This window comes from Anas platyrhynchos, chromosome 2 (genome assembly GCF_047663525.1).
Source record: "Anas platyrhynchos isolate ZD024472 breed Pekin duck chromosome 2, IASCAAS_PekinDuck_T2T, whole genome shotgun sequence".
Classification (NCBI taxonomy): domain Eukaryota; kingdom Metazoa; phylum Chordata; class Aves; order Anseriformes; family Anatidae; genus Anas; species Anas platyrhynchos.
The window spans coordinates 57,426,060-57,441,905 of record NC_092588.1 but is presented as its reverse complement, the minus strand read 5'-3'; positions in this window follow the sequence as shown (position 1 = coordinate 57,441,905).

Sequence of the window (15,846 nt, the reverse complement as noted above, 5' to 3'; positions counted from 1 at the left end):
ATCCCAGCTGGTATTAGCATGCCTCTGATCAATACAAGTATCTTCAGTTTTTCAATTTAATAATATTCAATTAACTTAGGTTTCTACTTCAGGTCCAGTTTTGTTTTATTTTGTATTTATTATCTTTAATTTGTATCTTGTGACCTTAACTTTACTTTTTGTGAATGTTTGCTCCTGAGGGAATGTTGTTCCCCAAGACAAATTAAAAAACACACCCAGTGGCATGCTGGTTTTTGGAAGCTATGTCACCTGGATAACCTGTGGTAGAGCAGATTTCACCACTGAAATTATTCTTTACTTAAGTAAGAGAAATCTTTAAAGAAATGAAATCTTATGTAGTGCTGCTTTCTAAAATAACTTTTTTTTATCAGAAATAATGAAGTTTTGTATTTGAAAATATTTTTAGTGTTTTATTTTAATAATTTTATTAAAATTACATAGACATGGAGATACAATTTTTGAGTTTTCAGTACCAGAGTAATAAAGCAGAATAGGTCATCTAAGGCTTCCCCACCCCACTGTACCTCTTACATCAGCTCTGTTACAGTGTAAAATCCTGGCCTTCATCTAAAAGCTGACAAATGTCTTGGTTTCATTGGTACCAGAGAGAGAGAGCCTATCTAGCCTATCTGGAAAATAGTTTCTAATTGCAGTTGTATTTATCAGTGCTGTATTTCACTCACACTTCAGTCACTTTTCTATGACTCCTAAATCATAGTGCTATGTATAATGCCTTTTTCATTAAATCTCTGAAAAATAACTATTACAGGTAATCTAATTCAGCTGTGAGAATGACTCATATTCATTCAAGCTCCAGCAGAATAGGTAGAGAGAACACTTACATGACTCTTACTGTAGCAGAATAAAGGTAACACAAGTGCTAGATCTTAAGAATCTTCAGATCTTCAAGATAGGAATAGCCCTACCTTAATTCTTCTATGAAAGTGTTATAAATGAAGTCTCAACTCAATCTGAATTTAGTAATACTTATAAAAGGAATATTTATAAAAGGTATAAAAGGCAAGTAAACAGTGCTGAGTGCACATGGAGTCTATGCTCCACCAACATACACACACGAACATCAAACATTCTAAATATACAGAACATTGCTTTTACATACTAAACCCGAGTATGCCTATACAATCAGAAAAGGGTAACAAACAATCCTTTCAGTTCCATGACTTACTAAACTCGAGTATGCCTATACATATGTACAATCAGAAAAGGTAACAAACAATCCTTTCAGTTCCATGACTTAACAGTCTCCATTTTCCATTCCTTTTCTTGATTACAAACAAGTCTCCATTTTCCATTCCTTTTGAACAATATGTCTTGCTTTAAGTTGTTCAATAACTCGGTCTTTGGGCCTTATGTATCCTAATCTTCCCAGGTCGAAGAAAAACATATCCATCTCCTTTTCAAGGCCAATAGGGCCTGGGTCAAAAGGCATGTCCAGGTCAGCAGGGGGCGTAACAGCAAAGGCCTGGGATGGCTGTAGCAGTGGCGGGGCCAATGGTGTAGCAGTCGGATCAGTAAACGAGCCCACAGCTCCCACACTTTCTTGCAAACCACACGTTTCTGACTGTGGTCCCACATGGCTCTTTAAGGCCTCAGAGACTACTTCGCCAGGCGCTGAGCAATCCCACCACAACCTTGTCATTTTTAGTAGCAGAGTCCCACACGTTGACCTCAATTTGGTCCCATATTTCGGGACCATAAACTGTCTAATTGTTAATAAGGAGAATAAGCTGTAAGGTTACCAGGACAGTCTTTGTTTCTAAGGACGTATGATTCCCCATAATGCGCAGCTGCTTACCAGCAAGGGGCAGTTGTGTGCACAGGTCCGTATCTCTAAGCTTGAGCTTCTTCCCAGCTCCGGTGCGCCCATTTCCAGTGACTTTCGGTATGAGCTTCTCTGAGCAGTTTGCTGAGTTTGGCCGAACCCATCTTCATGAGGCAATCAATGTGCCTGTTCCCGTCCTGGTCTCCATTCTGCTAGCCTGTTCCTTTTCATTCCTTCTTTCTACTTCTTTATTGATGACATATCTTCATCATGTTGCCTTTTTTCATCTTGAGGACAGGCTCCCCTCTTACACACTTCTCCCCACAGCAGTCCTTTTCAGAAACAACTTTTCATTGGTCAAACAACTTTGCATATAACAGCAACGGCAAACACCCAGAAACTTCCATGCCTTAATGCTGGAGAACAAGAAACCCAAGACTGCATGGAGTCTCCTGAATCACCCTTCTCTGCTCCCTCTAAGCTCTTTTACATTCCTGATGGCGTCATCGCTGAGAGTCTGATGTTATCATCAACCATGGGACTTTCTGACCCCCATGGCCACACTCCCAAATCTTCCCCTTCTTTATTAGTATCAACCGTTTTCTCAACACGAATTACCATATATAACAAAAGTCAGTATAAATTTTTCCAAAAATGTTAATGAGAGCTGAGCTAGCTGAGTTTTGTTGTGGTTGTTATTGTTAATATTTGTTTGTTTTTTAAAGTATCTGTCCTATGCAGTTTATTCAGAGATTATATAAAAGTGGAATTATGCTGCTGAAATAGACATTAAACTCGAATGTAGTGACAGTGCTTTAAAGCAGTTGTGACCTTAGAGACTGATTTCATTTCTGCTCAGCATGGGGGCAGTGGGAAATCAGTATACTAATCAACAGAAAAATTGGACCATTGTCCAGAGAATAAACTAAATCTTTCAGGTCCACCTGAAATAGAGAGGATATGTGCACCAAATCTGAAAAGCTGGTTTTAAATTGGCCCACATTTTTAGATGCTTAGTATAAAAGTAGTCTTCTTAATCCATAAAAATATATTTTTCTTCTCATAATAGCAGTGAAAACTAGTCTTGAGGATTACATGTATTATCTCTTAAATTAGAATGGCATAAATTAAGAAGACTTCAATGAAGTGTTTAAACTGTTGTCATTTACTTGTCCCATTTATTAAGAGAAGAACTTAATTTTATAGTATCAATAAAGACTGTGATACGCTGAAAAGCAAATCCATACAGAGTAGGTGCACTGCACTGTTAAAATGTATCCATAAGTACAGTATTAAAGGGTTTAGAAAAAAGCTTTCATGGACCTCAGCAAGTTCAGAATCAAGAACAGGTTAGGATGGGGATGGCAAAGGAGCACTAGAGAAAGAACGTGAGAAAGAAAAGACAGGATCAAAGCTTGTGATGGTGTTACAGTTAAAAAGGCTGAACTTCAGTACAGTTTAAGATACCAAATCTACACAGGAAATTTAAAGTGGACTACAAATACACCCAAGTTTTGTTTGCCTATGTAAAATAATTAAGTTGGTTCCATAGTATCCCTTGTTCTTCCTCATTCTTTCTGTTATCATTAAGTCAGAAAAGTGGATAGAATGTAACATTAGATACATTAACTGGAAGATGAAATGTAAAGGATACGTATCTGGAAAAACTACTTTGAACAGTTTTATTGCAAGAAAAGTGAATGTGATAGTCATAGTAACACAAGCTATCAGCTGCTAACTTTAAGAAGGGGCAAATAAGGGTCAGGTTATTAATAGATTTTTTTTGTTGTTGTTATTATAATTTATTGTGTTTAAGTGGCTCCTAATCCATTACAAGAGAAATATGTGCCAGAACTGCAGAACATTAATTTCCTCCATCCTTACTTCCCAGTATTCATTACCATCATCAAACAAGAATGAGAAACATTACAGTCAGAAGAAATACAAGTTCCTTTGCACAGTATGAATAAACAAAATGTGTTTTGCTTGTCCAATAATATGTTGCTCCTTAGGAGATTTCCTTGTCAGGCTGAATCTGAAGTCATAATGCAGCCAAGTGGCTGATTTAACTGATAACATCCTCTCTGATATAACACACTGATGTGCAATAAAACTTCTTCTGTCTAATTTCTCTTGTAAATATCAGCTTATGTGAAAGGACGTTGGATTTTATGCTGGAGATGTTAGCAAATTCAAAAGATAAATCCTGACTTTATACTAAATAAAAAATACAAGACTTCGCTGAATTATCAATACTTAAACTTGATACCGATCTAACAACTATGGCATTTCCCTGATTTGAAGGACTTTATTTATAAGTTTTACAGCATTCTATTAACCATATGTATATGACGACAAAAATGAATGTTCAAAGAACAGTTATTTTACATATTTAAAGAATAGACCTACACAGAAAGCACTTTTCTTCTATTCTGCTATGTTGTTATGCATTCAATAATACTTTTCAAGTACTAGTAGGCCTAGGAATTCCTGTCATGTAGAGAAGAAACACTAATGGAGCCTATTGGGATAGACAGGACATTTTTTACGAACAGTAATTATTCAATGGCATTCCACACTCTCAGTGTGGACAAAATATTTGGAAAGCAGACCTTTCTGAATGCAGGATTAGTACTCTGTTCTTCAGCTACTGGACTGGATTGGATGAATTATGCATGCTGCAAGGGAGTAAATGACCTGTAGTCCTCAGAGCATGTGAGATATGTCCTCAAGAAGGAAGAAAGTATGTCAGTAATAAAGCTGATATGAATTGTTACCAATTGTTACACAAGTAAGATAGTTTTTAAAATAGATTATCTCCAATATTCACTGCATTTTAGTTAAGACAGTACTTATCTTCAGCACTTTTACCACTGCAAATACATTAAAGATCCTTTATCACTTGGATGTGATGATGGAAACAAGTGTTTAAAGAGTTATAGTTGTCTGAGGATTAGATGTATAAATGGAAAACATATAAATATATATATAAACATATAGAGACAAAAAAATATATATATATAAATGTATAAACACTAAAACCTCCAGAGAACAGATCAGAGAAAAAACTTGAGTAGTTACTTTCTTCTCCACCTAGTCTTCCCAGTTAACTTACAATGCCAAGAAAAAGTTATGGCAATTTGTTCTCACTTTCAATCTTCTCTGAACTTTTATCATCTGGGTGTTCATTGCAGTTCAACTGCCAAGTTTCATGACTTGCTTTTATAAAGCTTCTGCTCCTTGTCCTCATTCCACAGTAATGGGGCGTTAATTTTTTCAAATACAGCTTCCCTGATGCCATGCTCACTGGGTATAGATTGCTTCAGGGATTCTTTCAATGTATATTCCTTTATTGAGTTAATGTCACCATTAGTTCTGATTGCCTCTTTAAGTGCCTTCTTGTGTTCTGCTCAGGGTATTACAGATTCTTATTGTTGTCTTCTTTTGGGCAATTTTACTTTAATGCTTTGTTTGTTTGCAGTCTCACTGATTTGTACAGGAGCTTTTGCCTCAATTTTCCTTCAAAGTGGATTCCAGTTGTGTTATTAGGTAGAGTACAAAGTGGTTTTCCATCATTTGGGACAGTTTTATACTTGCTTAATGAGGTTAGAGTTTCTGTTTCGGGGTATATGACTTGCCTTATTTAGTGGTGTTTTAGTCATGCACACTATTCAATGACTTTGTTGGCTGAATCTTTTCAATTCCCTTCTGTGTATTTGGTGTTTCTTGTAATATTATTCAGAGTTATGGCCAGTTGCAGCTGTGTGATTTCATGGCTGAAGTCTGCAAAAAAATTTGCTTATCAATAACTTCTCAACAGCTGATGAACTTCTTCCTTTGTCTGCAATATTAGGTTACGGAATTCACCAAACCCCCTATAACAAATTTTGCTTTGATGTAATTTACCTGTGCATGCATGAGTAAATGTCATTTAATGAGAACTGCATGTCAGACTAGAAAAGCTGCATTTCTCCTATTGCATTCTGTTGCCTGGTTAGGAATTACTTTACACATTTTAGTGCACTCATAACAAACTGAAACTCTCTGCTTCAGACCTCTGCATTTGTTCATCCTTGAAGAACTGAGTGAGCCAAGACATTACAACTCTGTCCTTCAAGAACAAAAATTTAACAATTTCAATACCAGACTACTGATTTTTCCTCCTGGATGCACAGACAGATAGAAATAAATTTAGCAGGATGCTAAAGAAAAAAAAAAAGAAAAAAAAAAAAAAAAGCCCCACTGCAGATATTTAGGCTATTCTGGTTCTGGCAAATGAAGTTTTCACAGAATCTGACAGAGTGTGGAAGAAAATGGCCTGCTTTCACTGCAGGTTTTCAATGGCTTCCTAAAGAAAAAGTTTGATTCATATCCTTGGAGCATGCCTCTGATGTTCCCACCACCCTTCTTCTGCCAAAATGCTCAAACCACCTAAGGCTACCCTGTGAAAATGAGATTTTGGTGCTCTAAAAGCTGTTATTTTTAATCTGGTTTTATTTCAGTCCAGCTAATTCATATTAGCCTTCCTAAGGTAAAAAAAGACAGTGAGGATAAAGCATGATAGCTTTGCTTTGAGCTTAACTTCAAGTACTACACCAGGTGATGTATCGTATCACCTTAGGTAAAAAGCACAGCATTTACTGCTTTTTCTTCTTTACAGGCATGAAGCCATGAGACTTGATAGCTGTAGAGATAAATTATTTCAGTTCTTAGATGCTTCAGTCAGAAAAGCTTCCCATAGCCACATTTTAAAAATTATCTCCAGTGAAAAAAAAAAAAAAATGTGTATTGGTTTATGTTTCTTCATGGCTTATAAAGAAATATGAAGAGTTTTTTAACTTTAAAAGGATGACTAGTGGAGGCCCCAATATTAGAGGCTGACTTAAAAATAAATAAAAAATATTATTTAAAAAAAAATATACTTTTTTTTCATTCAATATTTCAGGTTGTAATATGCAATTAAATCATGTTCTAAAACCTTTCAGAGAGACTGTCAAACTGAGAAGGTTCCTTAAAAAAAAAAAAATCAGTTACAGAGAAACATGGGATCACTGCAGTGGGGCTTCAGGCTTGTCAGAGCTGGTCATTCAACATAATCCCTCATGCCCTGGATTATAAAGAATTAATATTTGAAAGGGGCTTTGGACCTTGCACCTATAACACAAAATAGGCTTCATCTGCTCAGATTCAGGAATTTTAATATTAGATACCCATGTCAGGACAAGTAATCTTTAGCATTCCACCAGTCAGTTGCTCAGTGGAAAGTAAAAAAGCATTTCTGGGAGATATCTTATCTCATTCCAAAACTGGTGTTCAAGATAGGTGAGATGAATCACCCTTCTTCGCCTTTTATCTATTGGCTATTAGGGGAAATTAGATTTATCTCTATATCTAAGAATAAAGCAACGTTTTAACTGTCTTAATTAATGCTATGTGGTTAGGCCTGTAATCCTTGTAGAATCCTTGTATTATATTAACAGCATAGCTGCAAACCATGTCAAGAGAGTAATTATGAGATGTATTAAAGCATGTATCATGGAATAAAATATTTCATGTTTAAATGACCCTTTGTAATTGTCAAAACAAGTGAGTACAGTTGTTTTGAAGAAAGATTATGGATCAATTTGAAGAAGCATCATTTATGTTCTTGGGCATTCTGACTTGCAGGTACAAAATTCTGTGATGATTCATTGCTTTGGAATCGAGCACTGTAAGTAAAAATAATTACTTCTGTGCATCAGAAATCACTAATTGTTAATTGCCTTGCAGACTTTGAAAATATAGGCTAGGCTAGACTGCTTTTTGAATTTGCAGTCTTTTAGTCTTGAAAATTTTTGAAGACACTTCAGCAACTCTGTAGAAAGGCACTTGTTCACTTCTAACAGCTGGAATGTGCTTAGAAGTTCTTACTTTACATTACACGGCATTACATGGTAGTGAAGATTTATGCTAGCAAAATCCCACAAATAATTTCCTGTAAAATTTGATCAATTGATGGGGCACATCAATGGTAATATTGCCCTTGACTCAGGAACTAGTATCATTGTAACTTACCAGTGGTTTTATTTAGACTTTTATTTACTACAACTTCATAATGATAATGGTCATTGTCTTTATAACAATCCTTAATTTAAATCTTTTTTTAAGAAGTGGGACAGAGAATGAAAAGAAGTGTTGCCATAAATTTTTGTAAACAAAGATGTGATCCTGCAGAATGTTGAGGTCATTTGAAGAAACATCTGCTGAAATCTTGCAGCATCATATACAGTAGGATAAGTAGTTGAAACCAGTGTCCGAATTCAAATTTTGGGAGCAATGTTGGAGAAAAATTAAAATATATATATATATATATAAAATATACAGAGAAATATTTACTACAAGTGATACCAACTCATATGGATCAAACATAGAACACTAATTTAGTCTTAGTTTTCATTATTATTAATGTGGATGCCTAGGAAATGTCATATATTTTCTACCTTCCTCCAGGTGCAGCAGGGTGAAAGAAACAAGCCTGCTGTGAGGATTTCATATTTTCCTAAATTATGTGAATGCCCTTTTTACATCTACATGAACAAAAGTAGGTTGCTCAAATGCCAATGATCTCATACCTTTAAGTGAAGTCTGGACAAAAGAAAAAGGTTGTTTTCAAGTTTTGTTTGTTTGCAGGTCCTTTGGATTTGCATTAGGATGCAAAATGTACATTGGAGTTATAAAGCCAAACATGGGGGAATTTCTCCTCTAGTTATTGCTACTGGTGCTGTTGTGAAAAGTTAGAGCTCTGCTGTAGCAGCACTGGGCATTATTCATAACCTCTGACCTTCTCCTCGGGATCTGCATTTGCAGCCCTCCAGAGGAAACTGGGTAACACCATAGACATTTTGTCACCCTTGGCAGCATATTGATCTGTGCAACTACTTATCTTGCCTATGTCTACAGTTGATCCTGGCTGATAAGCAGCTACAAAATCATTATTGGTTGGGAGGGGGGGAGGTGGAGGTGGTGAGAAGACATTGTAAAAACAAGGGAGGTGGGGAAGAAGAAAGGCAACATTAGTTGATAGGTGCATGTGTATGTATATGTGTATATGTATTTATTTAGAGCTTTTGTGAAAACGAGAGGGGAATTAGAATCCATGAAATTAAGTGCAGATGATAGATGGTAGCATATAACTGGCAGGGCTGTTAGAGGATTCTCCAAGGACAGAAAATCGGTGCCTTTTGGCCAGGAATCAGGCAGTCCTCATGAAGAGAAAGCACCATTGTAGTAGAAGAATTCTGCACAAGAAAATAGCTCAGGGCAGATTTCAGTGAAACATTTGCATTTCTAAGAAAAGAGATTTTGACAAGTAACTGTGTATATACTATCCATGTGATTTTTTTTTTTCCTGGTGTGGTGATTATTAATGTTTTCCCTATATACTTTTCAACTATTTTTATTACTTCATTTGAATAAAAACTACTTTTTTTTTTTTTTTTCTCTATCAGTTCTCCTCTGTAATTCATTTGAAACATTAATAGGTTTTAATTGTTTGTGAACTGGCCAAAGTCACTAGCAAAGACTGCTCACTATATTTATGCCGTAGGTGTCTCTACCTTGTTGGAGTGCTTGATTTTTCCCTTAGCGAGAAATGCTAATTATTGGATTCCTCTTTGTTTTTCAGAAAATATATATGGATAAGGCACTGGGCCTTTTTTTTTTTCTTGATAGCTCAAGTAGCCTTCATTGTCCAGCATATCGATCCACTTTCATAAAGAATATGTTGCAGAAGTCTGCGATATTTTCTTAATTTACTTGCTTATGTGTAGATTTTTCAGGTTTATTAGATCCAGAAAGGTGTTAGTTATGTCAGTGCTTCCTAAAATATATTCCACCACTTTCTCAATGGTTAGTATTCAAACCTTCCTTGTTGCTCTTTCTAGTTCTGTGATTATCTTGAAGTCACTTTGGGTCAAAGGTATTGTATCATTTCATATTTACACACATCTTAAAATTTATTCTCATAAAAAATGAGATGCTACAGCACATTTCTGGACATGATCTGAAAGCTCCCATGGAAGCTTTCTTACAGAATATATTTTTCTTAAAGAACAACACAACTTACTTCTCTCATATTTAAGTTCAAAATAATACTGTAGTTTTTTTCTAATCTTTGTTGGTTTTACTCATCAGAACTTGGTCTCCTTTTGTCACTGTCCTAGTAGAAATGATAACAGATAAGGAATAAGATTGAGATAGGATAAGTTTATGAAGTGGAACCCTCTGTGAAACTGCTCATTTGCTACTTTCACAGACCTTTTATTCTGGATATCTCCATTTATGAATCTAATTTCATTTTTAGGGGACTAAGACTGCAAATCTAGCAGACTTGCCACCCTGGACTTTAAGAGAGCAGACTTTAAGCTTCTCAGGGAACTAGTTAGCAGTGTACATTGGGAATCTGATCAAGAGGGTTTACAGGTCCATGAAAGATGGTCACTTCTCAAGAAAAAACAAAACAAAACAAACAAACAAACAAACAAACAAAACTTTTAAAAACTTAAGAGCAGTCAGTCCCACTGTGCTGCAGGTCAAGCAAGCAGTGCAGAAGACCAGCCTGTCTGAACCAGGAACTCCACCTGGAACTAGGGAAGAAAAGGAAAATATGTGACCTCTGGAAGTGAGACCCAGCTTCACAGGGAGAGTACAGAGCTGCAGTTTGCATCTCTAGGGAGAAAAACACCCAACTTGAGTTGACACTGGCCACTGTGGTGTGAGACAACAAACAAGACTTCTTCAAGTATGTCAACAGCAGGAGGAGGTCAAAGGATAACATTGGACTTATACTTGGAGCAGATGGTCACCTAACAGGTAAAGAGGAGGAAAAAGCAGAGGCATTTAGTGCCTTTTTTGCCTCAGTATTTGACAGTAATGACAGATCTCAGGCTGCCCAGACCTCAGAGGTAAAGGACCATGTCTGTGGGAGCAATAACTTTCCATCTGTGGTCACCAAAATTGTAACAGAACAGCTGTAACAACTCAATGTTCATAACTGCCAGACAGGATTCACTCCAGAGTGCTGAAGGAATTAATGCTGAAGGAATTGGGTGGACCTCTCTCAGAAATTTACCAAAGGTAATAGGAGTTTGGGAAGGTCCCTGATGACTGGAAACTAGCCAATGGTATACCACCTACAAAAAAGTCCTAAGAGAAGACCCAGGAAACTACAGACCTATTAGTCTAACCTGGAAAAGTTAGGGAGAAGATTGTCATGGGCTATATTGAAAAGCACGTAAACAACAAAACTGTTATCAGACATAGTCAACATGGGTTCAAGAATGGAAAATCCTGCCTTAGTAATTTGATCTCCTTCAAATTACTGATAAGGTCTCCAATTTAGTGGATAAAGGGAAGGTTGTGGATATAATCCTTTTTGATTTCAGAATGCCATTGATACCATCCCTCATGGCATCTTTGTCCAACTGTGAGATAAACAGGTTCATGCTATGCTGGAGGATGAACAGGCTTGGCGGTAGTCCTCAAAGGGTTGTAGTGAATGGGGCTACATCTGGCTGGTGGTCAGTCCCTATCAGTGTTTCCCAGGGCTCAATTCTAGGGCCAGTACTGTTCAACATTTTTATCAATGATCTGGATGCAAAACTGGAGCATCAGCTGATGAAGTGCTGTTGACTTCCTGCAGGGACAAGAAGCCTTGTAGAGGAACCTAGTTAAATTGGAGGACTGGGTGATTAGCAATAGGATGAAGTTCAACAAAGGTGAATGCTAGGTTCTGCAGCTGGGATGGAGCAATGATGTACACAGGTACAGACTGGAAGATGAGCAGCTGGGAAGTAGTATCTCAACAGAAAAGGGTCTGAGGGTGCTGGTTGATAGCAGGCTCAACAGTGAGTCAGCAGTGTGACCTGGCAGCCAAGAGGCTGGTCAAAAGATGTAATCGTTCTTCTTTATTTAATGTTGGTGTGATCTCACCTTCAACATTGTGCACAGTTACGGTGATCACAATATAAAATTGATATTAAAATTCATGAAAACATCTAGAAAAGAGCAACAAAGCTTGAAAAAGGGCTGGAACCATGTTTATGAGGAGAGGCTGAAGACGCTTGGATTGCCTAGTATGGAGAGGTGACCTCATTGTTCTCTACACCTTTCTGAGGAGAAGTGGAGAGGGCAGTACTAGTCTCTTCTCCCTGGTAACCGATGACAAAATCATAGAATCATAGTATCATTAAGGTTGGAAAAGACCTCCAAAATCATCTGGTCCCACCTTACTACCAATGTCACCCACTAAACTATATCCCTAAGTACCACATCCAAACTTTCCTTAAACAATCCCAGGGACAGTGATGCCACCACCACACTGGGCAACCTGTCCCAATGACTGACTACTCTTTCTGAGAAAAAATGTACCCTAATTTTCAACGTGAACCATTCCTGGCACAACTTGAGGCCATTCCCTCTAATCCTGTCACTAGTTATGTGTGAGAATAAGCCAAACCCCAACTCCCCACAGGTAATTACTTTCAGGTAATTAGAGAAAGCAATGAGGTCTCCCCTGAGCCTCCTCTTCTCCGGACTAAACAACCCCAGTTCCCTCAGCTGCTCCTCACAGGACTTGTGTTCCAGGCCCTTCACTAGCTTCACAGCCCTTCTTTGGACATGTTCCAGGGCCTCAGTGTCCTTCTTGCAGTGAGGGGCCCAAAGCTGAACACAGTACTCAAGGTGCAGCCTCACCAGAGCAGACTACAAGGGGACGATCACCTCCCTGGTCCCGATGGCCACACAATTCCTGATACAGGATGCCATTGGCCTTCTTGACCACCTGGGCACACTGCTGGCTCATGTTCAGGTGAGCATTGACCAACACTCTCAGATCCTTTTCCTCTGCACAGCTTTCCAGCCACTATGCCCCAAGTCTGTAGCACTGCATGGGGTTGTTGTGACCAAAATCAGGACCTGGCACTTAGCCATGTTGAACCTCATCCCGTTTGCCTCTGCCCATTGACCCATCCAGTCTAGGTCCCTCTGTAAGGCCCTCCTACCCTCCAGCAGATTGACACTTCCCCCCTACTTGGTGTCATCTGCAAACTTACTGAGGGTACACTCAATTCTCTCATCCAAATCATCAATAAAGATATTAAAGAGGATGGGCACCAACACCTGGGGAACACCACTGGTTACCGATCACCAGCTAGATTTCACTCCATTCACACTACTCTCTTGCCCAGCTGTCCAGCCAGGTTTTAACCCAGCAAAGAACATTCAGGAATTACATAAAACATAAAACAGATTAGATAGAAGGAAAAAATTATTTCTTGTGAGGGTGGTCAGACAGTGGTACATCCTAGAGAGTGGCATCCTAGAGAGATGGTTGGTACCCATTGCCTGCCAGTGATCATGTGGCATTTGGATAATTCCTTCAGTAATATGCTTTAACCTTTGTCTATCCCTGAAGAGGTCAAGCAGTTGAACTAGATGATCTTTGAAGATCCTTCCCTACTAAACTATCATATCCTATCCTATGTTATGCAGTAGTTATTACGTGAAGAATATCAGTTCATTTTCAGAAAGAAAAAAAAAAGTATGCTTTTTAATGTATTTCAAATTGCAGAGAAATTGCAGAGAAGCCATTGAACCCATTTAGATTTTTTTCTTTAATTTTAATTAAGGCAGTTATTACAAAGACACCTCATTTTTGGAATTAATTTGTTTAGCTTTAGATTCTGAAGACTAGACCTTTTTTTTTACATAGCCTACTTCAGGATTTAAGCAAATAGCTTACTATATAAAAGAATTATTTGTTGTTTCTACTCAATCAAAACTTCCAGTCATTTATTGAAAGTGATCCAGAATTTGTGTTCAAATTTTCATCTCTCCTAAACAATGAATTCTTTATTCAATCATTTTTTATATGATGGCTCTTTGTTATATGATGGCTATAAAACTTGTTTTGATTTCTCAGTCAGAAATATTGATTAAGGTAAAATTAGTCAGATGGGATTTACTGGAGATATTTTCTTTCCAAAGTTGGTTGACTGTCCTTGCGGCAGAATAGAAATGTACTTCTAACATTTGCTATGTTATCATCTGTTTAAGGTACCTAAAAGACATAAAAAACTGTTGGGAAGCTATGGGCAAATCCCTCTTCTCAGATGGTTGAAGTGAGAGCAATGTTAAATGTGTTGTGATTTCTTGAGGAATGACAATGATAACTGTGTCTTGAGGAGATTTGTTTGGATGTTTATTTATGTACTTATTTTTTAAGTAAACCAAGCCCTGATGAAGGGGATATGTCTATAGTTAGGACTTTGGGTTTGTATTACTATCATTATAGTTGCTTAGCATCTCAAACCCCATTCCTGATGTAGGCTGATTTATACTCTGGAAAATACCATCCGTGCCTATCTGTCATCAATAAAGTCTTGTCACTAGTGATTACTGCACCCCAGAATACAGCATATCATTTAGGTTGTGCACATTGATAAAACAGATTGATGGAATGCAGAGCGTTTCAGAAAACTACAGGTGTTGTCTCCCTTATTTTGTGGAAAGGAAAGAGATCGAAATATTTTTCTCCCATTTGACAATGACACACATAAAACGTGTGGCAGCACAGCTTGAAAAAAAGCTAGGTCATGCCCTTGCTCTGTATTTATCTCTGCATAGTTCTTGAAGCCATTAATAAAGACAGCACTGTCAGAATTCCTGCTGAGTAGGCAGCTGTAGGCAGATCTCAAAACAGTGGACTGAATGAGAGATTTAATATTGGGCTTAAAAGTTCTGGGTATGTTTTGTCCATACCAATGGATACAGAAACTGCAAAAACAGCTTGTCAAAATGGAAAGGAATAACCCTTCAGGCATCTGAGGAACTGAGAAGGCTCCTGGCGTGGTGGATATCTGTCTCAAAAGCACGTTCATCATTATCACATATAGGGATAAGCCAATTTTATTACTTCTTTCCTGCCTGTAACTAGTGCCATCACACATCTTCTCGTGACTCAAAAATTGATGTATTCTTTAAAGTAGGACACACTGTACACCTTTGAGTGATAATGCATATATGATGGATAACCCTGTTAATTGATGGAATAGTTTAGCCGAGGAGTCAGCAGAGTCAAATTTCACATTAACCTCACTCTGGCTCAGGAATATCAAATAACTATCAAACTGGCAGAAGCCAGAGTTTGCCTGTTATAAGTAAAGTTGTAGAGTGTGTTGAGATTATATCAATGTGTTGAATCCTATTACACCTTAAATATCTTTGCTACATCGTTTGTAAAATGCTTCTTCTTAACATGAGTTTCTGTCACATCACCTAGCATGAGTCTTCAGACAAAGACTAATTAGAGTGTCAATATAGATGACAAAGGACCATTTAATGAAGAATATTCCATATCAGGCATGACATATAGTTCATTTTTACTGACATATTTCTAAAAGTATTGAAACTGATGTATCTGTAGCTCAAATTAAAGGATGCTAATTTAGAGGAAAGAGAATATAGAGAATACTAATTTAGAGATATATCTCCATCTGAAATATGGTTTAAAATAATATTAATTAAAAAGACTTAAAGCTGTATGTTGCATTAAAAGGTAAAGAATTTTGGCAGGACTTAAACCCCCTTGCATTCCAGCTTGTCCTCAGATATCAGAGGGGGTGGGAGTGGCTGGGCTTAGATTCTGCAGTTCTTGCACAATTCATCACTGAAGTACGTTCACATTCAGCATACTGAATTACCACAATCATGGGTGCACAGATAGTTCAATACACCTTCAGTATAGTAGATTAATAACTGGTGTAGTTTACTGAAGGAACAGGAATGCAGGTTCTTTTGGATTGCCGGTGATAAATACACAGTCTGCAAAGCATGTGCAAATACCAGGATTATGACTAACACAACCAACTGCATGTAAGTTAAGTTATGAAGCAACTCTACATGGATTGTTAGGTTTCCTGGGGAAGCACTTACTCATATTTAAGGTTGAAGGGTATGTTGCCAACGGGTCTATCATTGAACAGATTCCTTGAATATCTGCCGCAGCTCACCCTGGAAATTTCCTC